Source organism: Molossus molossus, unplaced genomic scaffold (assembly GCF_014108415.1).
Source record: "Molossus molossus isolate mMolMol1 unplaced genomic scaffold, mMolMol1.p scaffold_m16_p_13, whole genome shotgun sequence".
Taxonomy (NCBI): domain Eukaryota; kingdom Metazoa; phylum Chordata; class Mammalia; order Chiroptera; family Molossidae; genus Molossus; species Molossus molossus.
Window position 1 is genome coordinate 23,594,607 of NW_023425348.1, and position 12,661 is coordinate 23,607,267.

A 12,661-nucleotide genomic window follows, 5' to 3' on the forward strand; every position below is an offset into this window, starting at 1 on the left:
GGAAAGAAGTTGAAGATTATAAAAATTGAGCAAGTCAAGGATTGTCAGCTCTGTGCTGAATGAATTGTCCACGGGGGAGTCTCCTTCAATGATGCATGAGCCTAAGATGTAAAGAAAGATTGTAAGCCCAGATATAAAAAAAATAAAATAAACACATTGAGAAAACACTTATAAGCAGGTGTTTTTATGGAAAATAAAATGATATAGAAGGTATATATAGCAAATAGTATGAGTCCAAAAAATGTTTTTTCAGGTAAATTTAGGAAAATAGATTAGGAGAGGAATGGACAGATAAGAAAATTCTGACTCTGACTCCTTGCTCGTGAGAGAAATTAAGTGTAGAAACAGCAATGGATGCCATTATCATTAGGGCTGCAGAAGAACCTGTGTCTTCATGCTACAGGCAGGATTCAGTCAAGATACACAGTTATGAAAAGTATTAGTTAAGAACTAAATATGCGATTACATTTACTGTAAATAACAGAATAGGAAAATATAGAAGAATCGTAAATCTAGCCCTTCCCCTGGTCCCCACATGTTATTTTAAGGAGGAGCCATGGCTTTGGTCCCTTTATTAGAGCAGCAATTCTCCACTTTCTTTTATGTTCAAGTCATGTGACAATGTTTCCTTTGCATCCTCAGATTCCTGCAAAATTTGTTTGGGGATCTGCCTGTATTGGAGAACCACTGAACCACTGTGTGAGTTCCTGGTGGCCAATCTACATCCTCAGGTTCTATCATGAGCCTAGAATGCAATAACTATATGTATTTATTTACGATTTATTAATGACATTGACACTTTCCCCTTTGGATTACATTGGGTTGATCTAAGAGAGACTTCTTTCATTGTTTCAATATGTACTTTTGAAATATTGTGCTGAGAAATATGGAGCTTTTTGTATTTTTTTCCCTAAAGTTAAAATATTGGTTCCAGTCCTCAGCGTTTGAAATGTCAAAAGATGTGCATTGATTAGAACTGAGCTTACAAGGAAAAAATGTTTGCAAAACGTCAAACCAGAATCCAACCCAGTGTCCTAATATCAATGTTGTTCCTTATATATGATTTTTTTGAGATTTAAGTATGAAACATATAAATCTATAGTCTAGAGAAAGATTAAAACATAATAGACATTTTGCAAAATCACTAAGAACATAGATTTTAGACTTAGACAAATATAAATTCAGCTATGTTAGTTTCCAAGTGGAAAAATGTTTACGACGTCTGAATCTTTGTACCTAGCTTGTAAAATGACAATATGGATACATCATCATAAAATTGATTGCTGTGAAAAATAAATGTTATATGTGACATAAATTAATACTATTTAGTAATTATTAAATGCTTAGTATTAAACATATATTCAAAAGGTAAAAATTAAATGCTAAGCTCTAAGTGCAAGCAACATAGAATTAGAGCAATGTTTTCCTAAAGGTTACTTATTAACTCTAAGAATACTTACAAAGTATTTACACTAAATGTCCTGTTTTCATGAAGCTAAGCCCTAGGGAACACAGAAAGTAAACATGTATATAATTATAAATTCAAGGAACATCCTTTAATGTAAGTAAAGGAGATTGATTTTTATAATAGAAGATAGAAGGAATTTGAATTGAACTATATGTGAGTGAATCCGAACACTTCACTAAGGACATGATATTCTAATTAAAATGTAAAGATGAATAAGAGTTCAGTAAATAACAGTTGCTGTGTATATAATTTATTTAATTGAGTTTTCCAAAAGAACTTGAATCATGTTTTCTGAATAATATCTTTTCATAAGTCATATAGACATACTCAAATTTAGTTGATATGTCTTAAATTTAAATTTTTCTTATCTGAGTAATTTTCATGATAGAAAATGAAGAGGAAGAGAGATTAACAGGAAATGGACATTTTAATTGGAAAATAATTGAGAACATTTATAAAGACCAGAGTATGATATATAAGCCTGAAAATAAGAAATATGAGGAGAGAAAAACAAAATGAAATTCACATTGGGAAAGTACAAGTTATTATATTGGCTAAAACAGTTTTAAATGTGCATTGAATACATTTCCTCCAAATTAATGAAACCAAAATCTAAATACTAGATACAACTTACTACAACTACAACCCAACATGGCTTGAGGATGAATATCTATACCTATCATACTGTGGATCTAGCATCATTTTTATTTAATCTTTATCCATGTTTTTGAAACAATTTGTTTAACCTTCCCTTCTCTTTGCCTTGAAAGAAACATGTTTCATTATATAATAGAATTATTCAGGAAAACATTATTATTATTTTAAAATGTATCTTTATTGTTGAAAATTATTATTTTCAAACTTTATTATTGAATGGTTTAGGTTTCTTTACAAAAAGATTGCCTGACATACATGAGAATTTTTTCCAAGACAACTACTGATACTATTGATTTGTATTAAAGCTTCAAAGAAAGGGCCATTCTCTTCATTACAAAATTGCAGCCATGACTGGGATAACTTGTAGCAGCTGCTTAACAGCTCTGCAGACTGAAAACTACAGGGAGAAATTTGGCAGGCGGAATGCAATGACCCAAACTGGACCTTATCCAGGTCTATAGGGCAAACACCCTCCTGTTCTTACAGATTTCTTTCAGATATATATATATATTTTTGTTTTGTTTTGTTTTGTTTTGTTACAGATGTTTCTTCTTTTTTACACACTGACACTCTCCTTCCCATCACCCCCTCACCGCCCCCCCCCCCCGTCCCCGGCTTTGTTGTCCATGTCCATTTGTTGTCCATGTCCATTGGTTATGCATACATGCATATAAGTTCTGTGGTTTATCTCTTCCCACTCCTACCCCCCCCATCCCCTCTTCTGAGGGATGTCAGTCTGTGCCCTACTTCCATGTTTCTGGTCTTTAATGATATGAAAAGAATAGTGACCTCACTATTTTTGGTATCACTTAAATATATATGTAGTGTAGTCACATTAAGAAAAAATTAAAATTTGTTGTCTTGTGAAAAAAAAAAATTCTACTAATAATAGTTCACTGTTGGAGCATGCCCACATAATAAAGAGTAGACATATTTTGTGCCTTTAATTAAATACTGAATCAATCCCTCTATATTTGTATACAGACATATACATATATAGTACATAATGAATTACAAAAAAATATTTCCTTTTTTTTCAGGCTGTAATATGTTATTCAAATTAATTCTATTCCCATAAGGGATATATATATTTACCTGAGATGAATGTAATAATAATGTGCTTAAGAGTTTATATATATTATACTGGGACTTTAATTTAGGGTTTTTTCCCCATGGCTTTATAAACTGTTCATCTCTTTACAATCAATTCTGTTCTCTTCTGTACTGATTACTAGTTTCATACTGCCTTAGGGAATAAATCTCTGCTATCTGGATTTTGAAAAATAACAAACAAACAAAAAACAGACTCTGGTTTTGTTCCAGCTTCTGCCACAATGAGGTGAGAGCAGATTTTCAGATTTCCCTTCCATGTTGCCATGCTACCCCCTTGAAAACTTTCAGACTCATTTTGTGTACTCAGTTCAGTGATGGGCTTATTTTCAGGGGAAGGCAATCAGTGTTCTTTATTTCAATCATGTGGACAAAACTAAATAAATATTTGTGCTCAGCAGTTTTTAAAATTAATTTTAGAAATTACAACAGTTAAGGATTTTATGCAGATATTGTCTCCAAGAGGATTTAAAATCAATCCCCACCCCCCTTTTTCTTATCTTTATTCTCCTGTACAATATCTCATTTGCCTGACTATAACTCACTTGGAATTTTTTGCATACTGTCTTATTCAGCTTTTTACATTTTTTTTTTCTTTATTGATTTTAGAGAGAGAGGAAGGGAGAGGGATAGAGAGAGAGAAACATCAATGAGAGAGAAATATCAATGGCCACCTCCTGTATGTCCCCCACTGGGGATCAGGACTACAACCTGGGCATGTGCCCTGACTGGGCATTGAACTGGCAACCTCTTGGTTCATGTGTTGACATTCAACCACTGAGTCACACTGGCCAGACTCCCATTTAGTTTTTTTTACCTTTTTTTAATGCTCATTTAAAATTGTATTTCACCTGATATGTTAACTTATTATACTTTTCCCATGTGAATTTCAGTTTGTTTTACTCTGCTCATATCTGTTATCATTAGAGTTGTTCCTATTCTTGTCTAGGTCAGTGTTCTTAATTATTCTCAATTTAATATGATCTGAAATTTGATTTGGGCTTTTTATTCTTCAAATTCATTAAAGGAGGTTAGAATTTAGTGCAAATTGGGTATCTCATCAGTAACTTTCTAAAACCCTTCTAAATCGACTCTATTTACAGGGATTATTTCCTATTTATGTTTTGATTCTTCCTCTGTCTCTAAAGGTAATATATATTGTTTAGATGTTAATTTAATATCTACAGTGACTATTGTAGTGCTCACAATGACTGCATTACAAAGCAAGTGCTATGAGAATAGATGAAATGCTATTTACTGTTTAAATCTAACGAAAGAAATTTAGATTCTGTTTTTTGTACTTAGTGTCTTTGTACTATTTCTCCACCTATTAACATCAATATCACACAGACTTCTTTGTTTCCCCACTAAAAATGAAACTGACTGCAGATGTTTCTTTTCAATGTTTTGCTTCTTTGAGTTTTTAATTTTCTTTTTTTCTGAATGACATTAAATGCTGCAAGACATTTGCCTGTTTCCTTCATTTCCTAAGATGCTTATCTTCTGGATCTGCTTATTTGCATATGTTCAACTTTTCAAAGCATTCCTTTACATGATTTTTATCAAAAGCTGTTTTGCAGCCCTGACTGATGTGGCTCAGTTGGTTGGGCATCATCTGGAGCACCAAAAGGGTTGAAGGGTTGGAGGTTGAGTTGCAGGTCAGGGTACATGCCAGATTGTGGGCAAAATCCCAGGTGTGGGGGTGTGCAGGAGGCAGCCCATCGAGGGAGTGATGTTACTCTCTAGCGTCAATGTTTCTCTCTCCCTCTCCCTTCCTCTCCTTCTCTCTAAAAATCAGTACAAATATATTTTTTAAAGCTATTTTGCAAATTTTTCATTACTCTCTAATTGCTTTAATTTTTTTCTTAGTTATTGTCAGAAAATTAACATAGCTTTTGTAATAAAATATTTCAACTAATATACAACTAATTGTAAATAAGAAAACTTTGTTTTGAAGGGAGGACCTTGAACAATGATGAAGGGAATTGTTCCCTTCTATCTTAAGAAATGTTTAAAAATATTAGTCAGACCACTTTAAGATGATTTTTCTATTCAGTGCAATGTGAAATTACATGGCATGAAATTAATTTATCTCTATAATGAATATTTTATTTAAATACTTGAACTAGGTTACTTTAAAGCTACACCAAATTATCTGTTGTGTTCCATTATAGATTGATTAAAATGTAACTGACACTAGTTGTAAGGTACTGTTTTACTAAAGAAGGATTTAAGGAAGCTTTCTGCTTATGAATAATCAACAAGGCAGGGATTTATCATTAACTGTTTAGTATATGACAGGCTTTCTACTGGACAATAAAGGTTCAGTGTTGGAAAAGACAAATTACTTTTATTTATCCTGTAGCTTTCATTCTCTTGGATAATACACATAATCAATATGTAAAAAAATGGCAATATACAGTTATCCACATCTCTGTGTATGTATGTACATATGTAAGTGTCATCTATCTGTCATTACTACACAGGGACTGCATTAATAGAATAATGTTAAAGAGTGACTACTCCACACAACAGCATTCTTTTAGATAGGATATCAGGGAAGGTTCCCATAAAAAGATGATGTTTACACTGCTTTTTTAAACATATATTTTTATTGATTTTTTTAGAGAGAGAGGAAGGGAGAGGGAGATAGAAACTTCAACGTGGGAGAGAAACGTCAATTGGCTGCCTTCTGCATGCTACCTACTGGGGACTGAGCCTACAACCTGGGTATGTGCCCTGACCAGGAATCAAACCCAGGCCTCTCAGTCCATGGGAACATGCTCCATCCACTGAGCCACACTGATGTTTTAAGGGAAAGAAAGGGAGTCTGTGATGGTGAGAACATACTGAATTCTCTGGAGTAGAAAGTAGTTTGATGTATTCTGGAGACAGTGTTGATGTGGGATATAGATGGAGCTCACAGTGCCTGAAACAGCAAGAGTTTTGAGAAACAGGGAGGGACCAATCAACAAACTAATTTATATGTTAAAGTTAATTTAATAGTTCTTAGAAAATGCATACTAGGAAATGATAATTTCAGAAACAAAAACAAATTAGAAAATTCTTAGTGTAAATCAGATGAAAATGTACTGTGGCTTGGACTGGGTGAAAACCATTTGAGTGTAGGGGGGGCTGGCAATTCTCTCTGGCAGTGGATGTGTGTAGGGTGGCCACTGGCACACTCTTATTCAGCATAGCATTACAAGTCCTAGTGAGCACAGTCAGGCAAGGTAAAGATATAAAAGGTTGCTGATAGCCCTGGCCGATTTGGCTCAGCGGTTAGAGCATCGGCCTGCAGTCCAGAGAGACCTGGGTTCAGTTTCCACTGAGGGCATGTACCTCGGTTGCAGTTTGTCCCTGGCCCTGGTTGGATCATGCGGGTGGCAACCACTCGATGTGTCCCTTTCACGTCGATGTCTCTCTCTCTCTCCCTCCCACTCTATTTGAACAAAAAATGGAAAAAATGTCTTCAGGTGAGGATAAAAAAAAAAAAAGGTTGCTGATGGACTTTGAAAATTACCCCAAACCTTGACACTTTTAACAATATTACCTTGTATGATTGTATTCTCAATATACGAAGAAATCCTGCCTTCCTTTCTTCTTCACCTTTTCATCTCTTCCTGTATACTCCTCCTTTCTTTCCCCTTCTTATACCTTCAACTTTTCTTTTCTGTCTTATCTTTGTTTTTCAAGGTAAGCAAATAATGCTAACCATGGGGAATGATTTTAAAAGTTTGAAATTATAAGACTGAGGGAAAAAAGATTTTTTTCCCCAGTAAGTTTGTCGGTCTATAGCTATGGGAGTGATAGACTCTGAGCCCTCCTGCTTTTACTGTACAACCACTTTCTGATTGAGTTAATGGAGATTTCAGAGTGAGGGCTTGTCAGGTGAGCACATTCCTGCTGTGTGTCAAGTTATTTTTCTTTTCTAAAAATGCTACGATTAGTCATGCAGTTTCATTTATAAAATCGGTGAGGAATGCCGATACTTTTGATTTATATAAAGATAAAGGGATATAAATATTTAATATAGCATATTGTACTATAAAACCCCCCTAAAAAGATAAATATTATGACTATGAAAGAGTCAAATTAAAGTTGAAAATGAATTAATTTCATTCATATTGAATGAAAGTACAGTAAGTATATTTGGATTTTTAAACATGATATCGAAGTTTCTCTGTACCAAACTGTTTTCACAAGATCGTGCCTTATTTCAAATTCTCCCTCACTGTATAATTTTTTTGAGAATAGGGCTGAGGCTAAAGCAAGTATAAATTATTATCTCATCTCATGAGGCATCATTTGTAGAAAAGTCCCCTTAAGATATCTGAGTATAATAATTTAAAGTATGTATTTTTGTGAGTTCAATCCAATATTTAATAAGTTAGAATTAATTTGTGGTAAGTCTTTAATTCCAGCTAGTGCTCAATGGATCAAGAGTCTGGGTGGATAAATTCACGTGTAAAAGTTAGAGTCTCACTGCTCTCCCTCCTTCTCCCACTCCCTGTAAACTGGATCCCAAACGCCAGTGTTCATTGGCTTGAGATTTCCTGCAATACCTCCGTTTTCACCTGCACTGGGCGCTCTCGAGATACGTCTACTCATCTCACATTGTGCCTCATGGTAAATAACTGACTGCATCTAATTTATTATTATTATTATTATTATTATTATTAATTTTAGAAAGAGAGGAGGGGAGAGGGGGAGAGCAACAGAAACGTTGATGAGAGAGAACATCGACTGGCCGCCTCCTGCATGCGCCCACTGGGGATTGGGCCCACAACCTGAGCATGTGCCCTGACCAGGAATTGAACTGGCGACCTCTTAGTGCATGAATTGACGCTCAACCACTGAGCCACACCAGCTGGCTCTCTAAGATTTTTAAAATAAAACTATTAGTAAACCCAATTCAAACTGCCTCTATTTTTCTAGGCTAGTTTTCTAACCTTTGCTAAATCTCCAAAATCACTTCCCTAAATAAAGAAAAAAAATAAAAATCACCAATAAACTCCAAAATATTCCCTTAAAAATAGGCAACTACTGTTTATTTTTTATAACATTAAAATATGGCCTACCACTCATTGTTAACTCTTCAGTTGTCTATTAGGTCCATTCACTATGTGCATGCTATACAACTGACCTCATGTTAGGTATTCGTTGGTCACATTTATAGGTAAGATTATCCAATTGCACAACAAAAGGAATCTTAATCTCATTTTCTCTACTGTTTTCATCTAATGTACTGAAGTTGACAGCTAACAAAAAGCTTTACTTATACCTCCAATTCTTAAAACTGGAGAAGATGAACCTAAAATCCTAAATTACTAAATCTACATATAAATTTCACCTGGGTTGATTTATCATTTAATACTTATATTATAATGAGTGGGATTCTAATTTTGTAATTTTAGAACATTTTTTACTCATATCTCTGATTTCTAACCTTGGGAATGTGTATCTTAGCCATTACTAAATGTATGAGTCTTTGAATAATACTAGCTTTGCTGCCATTGTTGTTTAATGGATCTAACCAATATCTTTCTTTAATGCTGCTATTTCATCCATAAAACTTAACTGAAACAAACTATTCAATGTGGATGATGGCTTTCCATTACAGAAATTAAAAAAAAAAAACAAAAAACACAAAACTTTTAAATTCAGAGTGCTATATCCCTTGTTTAAAATTATTATTGGATAGTCTTATCAGCAAGTGTTCACTGGCTTGAGGTTTTATATGATACTTCTGCTTTTCTGTGTCTTCCCTTTCAACTTCTCACCTTAATCACCCACTTTACCCTTCTTTAGCTTATCCTGAATTATTCTAGGAAATACTAATGTCATCTCACTTTATTTTGAAAGTCTATCAAGTTTTTGTTATCTTTAATTCATAACACAGAATCAGGACCATATTTTTGTATCTGAAATTCACCAACATGCAAATCTGATATCTACGTAGAAACAAAAAGTATCAGCACAAACCCAGAAATTCTACTAACAATATTTTTTTGCTATCCATATAACAAAGCAGCCATAATAACTGATTCGTTCAGAATAGTAGGTTAAAGATCAATGCTAATTATCTGTTGCTTAAATCTATTTTTTACACACTTTGTCTTTCCCATGATTAAAACCCTGTGAAATATGAATTATTCTTCTACTTCTTCATTGAACAGATATTAAAGTATGCCATGGACCAATTATTAAGCCAGAAACTAGTGGGATTTAAGACAGATATAACAGTATTACACACGTGCATTGAATCTAAAGAAGAAGAAAGTCATCAGATTCGTGATGAAAAGCTGGATTAAGTTCCAGAGAGGAAAGTACTGAGTCCTAAGAGTCTGTGTAGAGGGATTGAATGTAGTTTGAAGGCTCCTGGAATCAAGAAATATATGTATCAGGGATCATTTTACTTGGTGGAAGATGATAATGGTGATAGCTTTACAAACATCATTTATTTGAGTAGCATTTTCACAATTTTGTTTTATCACAGTAACTTGAATTATTATTTAATGTTTCATTTAAATTAACTTAGTTTTCAATTTTGTTTTACAAAAAACTGCATTATCCATTAAGTTGTGGAAATCGTGTATTTATTAATTTATGCAAAGGATAATTACATAAACATTAAAGTAGTTTATTTGTGTAATTGCTAAAACTATTTTAATAATCACTATTGTTACTAGTTCAAGAAAGTAATAGACTATATTGTAGAAAAAATGTGCTTGGGTCTGACTTGGCTGAATGTCCCTTGCTCCTGAACTAAGAATCAGGAGTCAAACAGTGGACACATTAAATGAGCAGAATAAGTCATTTTGTTACTTTTCCACTTAAAATTACCCTACCCAACATTAATGGAGTATACAACTCTGGTAGGCCATGAAATATTATACTCTCTTTGATATGGAAAGAAAATAGGATTCTTTAAGTGCATGAATTTCATAATTTACCTTTCTTGGTCAACCACTTAATAAATTTAATTCAGAAAACATCATGCCTGGGCTACTTTTTTCAGTCTTACCTATAGGATAGTTCCTAAGTAAAAATTTACTAGACAATCTGAAAAATCCAAAATACTGAGTAGTCATAAATATTAACAGGAGAGATAAATTAAACTATAGGCCACGAAACTTGACCAGCAGTCAGAGAATCAGGTCCCCTGAGGTGTTAGCAGTGGAGATGGACCAGAAGCAAACATTAATTTGGAATGTTGAAAAGAGGACGTGTGAGAAAGACAAGTATCCTATGATTTCACTCATATGTGGAATTCAATGAAAAAACTGAACTAACAAGCAAAATAGAGACAGACTCATAGATGGAGAACAGGCAGACAGCTCTGGTGTAGGGGTTGTTGAGGTGTGTTTGAAGGGATTGAGCAAAAAAAAAAATGAGAAAGAACTCATGGACACAGACAACTTTGTGGTGATTGTGGAGGGGAGAGAGTAGGTGGAGATGGAAGAGGGTATGGACAATAGATAGGGATGGAAAATAAAATAAAATAAAGAAAAAAAAAACAAAGAAAAAGGGAAATGTGAACATGTAGAAAAAGAACAGGCTACAAGTGAGTTCATTCGTGATTTCTGCTAATACAAGATGTATGCTGCTGCTACCATTTACAGGGAGTTTTGTACTCTAGACCTTGGGTTGCTAAATTATGTGTGAAATAATTTGAGTAGGAGGAGAGGGAGAAATTGTTGCACAAGTGGAGAGACATTAAGCAACTCCAAGGTTTGAGGTAAAAAACCAGGATTATGTTCTTCAAAACAACCTAATGAGTTTGTAAGATATGCAATGCCATAATGGTTCAGGAGCAACTCTGTGGACAGGGCAAGTTTAGTATTAAGAAATACTGAAACAACAATGAGGTATCACCTCACACCTGTCAGAATGGCTGCCATCAACAAATCATCAAACAACAAGTGTTGGTGAGGGTGTGGAGAAAAGGGGACTCTAGTGCACTACTGGTGGGAATGCAGACTGGTACAACCACTATGGAAAACAATATGGTGTTACCTCAAAAAATTAAAAATTGAACTTCCATTTGACCCACTGATCCCACTTCTAGGAATATACCTTAAGAAGCCTGAAACACCAATCAGAAAGAATATATGTACCCCCATGTTCGTAGCAGCACTATTTACAATAGCTAAGATCTAGAAACAGCCCAAGGGTCCATCAGTAGGCGAATGGATAAAAAAGCTTTGGTACATATACACAATGGAGTACTATGCAGCTGTAAGAAAGAAAGATCTCTTATCCTTTGAGACTACATCCTAAGTGAAACAAGCCAAACAGAGAAACAAGTTTCATGTGATCTCACTTATTTGTGGAATATAATGAACATAACAGTCTGAGGAACAGGGTAGTCACAGAGATGTGGAAGTGGGGTACAGACTGACAATCCCCAGAAGAGGAGGTGCTGGGGGAGAGATAAACCACAGAATTTGTATGCATGTATTCATGAACAGTGGATATGGACAACAAACTGGGGACAGGGTGGTGGTGGGGAATCAGTGAGGGAAAAAGGAGAAACATATGTAACAAAAATTAATTAATAAAAAAAAAAGTAAAAAAAAGAAATACTGAAAACTGTCACCTCTTAAGGTTATTAGACTAGGAATAGACATTATAATATAATGTATTAAATAATGTCTTAATACAATAATACAATACATAGTAAGCTGCTTTGATAGTGGTGTCATTTACCGGAACCTGTCTACCTGTCTATCCTTCCTTCGTCTCCAAGTTGACTATTTCTTCTTTCTTTTATTTAGACTCTAATTGATCATATGCTATTGGCTATGGGAAGCTGGAATTTACTACTTGTGCCACTAATAGCTGGTCCCTGCCCCCACTAGAATAAATTTCTTCAAGGAAAAAGTATTTTTATATTAGCATTTCTATCTTTAGTACCACAGAACCCTGAAGTTATTAAATGTTGTTAAATATTGAAAGAATGGTCTTAAATGCATGAAAAAAATCAAATGTTAATTCTCCCACTCTCAGTCAGGGACAGATCTATTATAACATTTTGTATATGTTTTTCCCTTGAATTCAAAGGGAATAAACAGTATTTTAAGCACATTAAGGACAAAAATTTTGCCTTATTTATCTCTTTCATCTTCAGGAAAATAGTTTATTTCTTATGTATCATTAGTTTTTATAGAAGAATACTGAGATAGGATTACTTTTAATGTAAATCATAATTTAATTTTTACAGTCGTATACTATTGATATTGTGTTAATGTTGTTTACTAGGATACTTGATTAGAGTGGCTTAGATAGTATATTCAAGGTTAGATAGATGAAACCAGGATTTAGATGCAAGTGTATCTGACTTCAAACACTATGGCCTACTACTTTGCAAGCTTGTCAAGAGTTTTTAGACATACAACACTCACATGAAAATAAATACATGGT